Here is a 2,291-nt window from a genome sequence, read left to right as displayed (position 1 = left end):
AGAAAAGAGAAAGAAGAAAAAGAAAAGAAAAGAAAAGAAAAGAAAAGAGAAAGAAGAAAAAGAAAAAAAATAATAAAAATAATAATAATAATAACAATATATATATATATATACTTATATATATATAAATAAATGAATAAATAAATAAATAAATAAATAAATAAAAATAATAAAAAAATGATGAGAGAGAGTTTCTCTCTCTTCTCTCTCTTCTTTCAGTCTGAACCCTTACTTTCTCTCTCTGAAATTGGACTTTCTCTCTCTACTTTCTCTCTCTAAAATTTTCTCTCTCTAGATTGTTTCTCTCTCTTGATGGATTTCTCTCTCTAAAGTTATTCCTCTAGGATTAGCATAGTGTAAGGTTTCATTTGATGATTTTGATCGAGTTTAGGGAAGAGTCTAATTGTTAAGTGAGGTTTTGATTTGGGACTTGTTTAGATTTAATTTTGAATTAAAATTAATGTAAAAATATAATTTTGGATAATAGGCACGGTAGAATCTCTTAGAAGTTAGTCGATCTGTTCATTCAGTGCTCCGTGAAAGGTAAGTAATGAATCATCTTCTCGAGATATTCCATATTTATTCTGAAAATAAATAATTATTCTCTGAAATTATGCATAATTTATGAAATTATGTTTTGAAAGAAAAGTGCTTTTGAAATGTTATGGTATGTCGATTTATGCACATGTTAAATGAAAAATTATGATATATTATGATACTAAGTGTTTTGATACGGATCGGATTTATGCTCTTAGCCTAACTATGTTTCAGTGGGCCCCGCCAATGGGGATTATACGTTGGTACTCAGTGGACCCTGCCAGTGGGGGTTGTGCGCTGGTGTTTGTAGACTCTGCCAGTGGGGGTTGTGCGCTGGTGTTTGTGGACCCTGCCAGTGGGAGTTGTGCGCTGGTATTCTGTGGACCTCACCAATGGGGGTTAAACGTTGATCATAGTCAAGGCTGTTGAGTTACGAGTGTTTTGAATCGAATCAGATTTATGATTATATTATATGTGAATATTTGAAAATATTTGATTTGTATTAAATCAGCATGAAATATACTCTTATGTTTATTTGCAGCATTATTCTTGGAAATTAGATAATATCTGAAATATCTGGTAGAGATACTTGTTACTTACTGGGCTGTCTAGCTCATTATCTTTCTTTCTATTTTTTTCAGATTCAAATAATTAATTTCGAGCATGGGAAGAAATATTGGGATAGAGCTTTTAAAGGCGAGATTTAGCATTGTCAACTTCATTGAACTTAGACCTATTATTTTATTATTAGTAAAATTTTATTGGATGTAAGACATTTGATTTAATTACTTGAATTAAGGTTGAATAATAATTATTTGAATTTATTCCGCTGTGATGCATTGATATCGTGATGAGATGCCTTGCATGCTTATGGAGAGAGTTCTTCATAAGTATGCGGCGGTTGCCGTGACCCTCGATTCACAATCTCGGGTCGGGGGCGTGACAGCATGATTCTCTATTAGGTGACAAATGTCTTGTTTAGCATTTTTTGCGAGGACCTTTAGTACATCGGAGGGGTCAGAGGAAGAGATGAAAGGGAGGAAGTGATTTGAGGAAAAGGATGCATATGGTGGCGATCGGATTCCTCGCCCTCATCATTGGCGACGGTGAGCATTCAAAGGGGTTCTGGTCATGGCCGGAGGGGTCTCTTGAAGGGTGTGGGAACTCAATTTCCTTTTTTGTTAAAAATAAAATTTTTGTTATTTTTTTTTTCCTCTCCCTTTTCTTGGACGAACACAGAGAGAAGTGTCTGTTAGGTCTAGTTTCCTGCCTGGATTGCCGGGGCTTTGATACTAGGCAGCCAAAAGCTGCTAACCCATAGGAACCATAGGAAAGGTGCAACAAGGATGGTAACAGAAAAAGTGAAAAAGAGAAATCGGGCCATGAGTAATTCTTTGTACATCACATTTGGTGCAAAAAAAAATATACTGTCTTATCTGATTGGATCATGTAATCACTACTTTCCAATACGCATCTAATGCCTGCAAGTCTATTTTTTCGTTTGAAATTTTGAATGAAAAAAAAATATTTTTTATTTTTTAAAAAAATTATGATATTCCGTGATCATATTATAACATCCTGCAATGACTTCCTGCACACAGGATATCATAAGAAAGGGAGAGATATTTTTATCATTTAAAAAATTCATAAATTTTTAATGACGAAAATATTTTTCTCTCTTTGTGACTTCTGGAAGATAAATTATGATATCCTGTGTGCACAAGAAGTTATAATTTGACCACCGAATGTCATAA

Source organism: Elaeis guineensis, chromosome 1 (assembly GCF_000442705.2).
Source record: "Elaeis guineensis isolate ETL-2024a chromosome 1, EG11, whole genome shotgun sequence".
Classification (NCBI taxonomy): Eukaryota; Viridiplantae; Streptophyta; class Magnoliopsida; order Arecales; family Arecaceae; genus Elaeis; species Elaeis guineensis.
The sequence above is the reverse complement of the archived record's forward strand: the minus strand, read 5'-3'. Positions refer to the sequence as shown.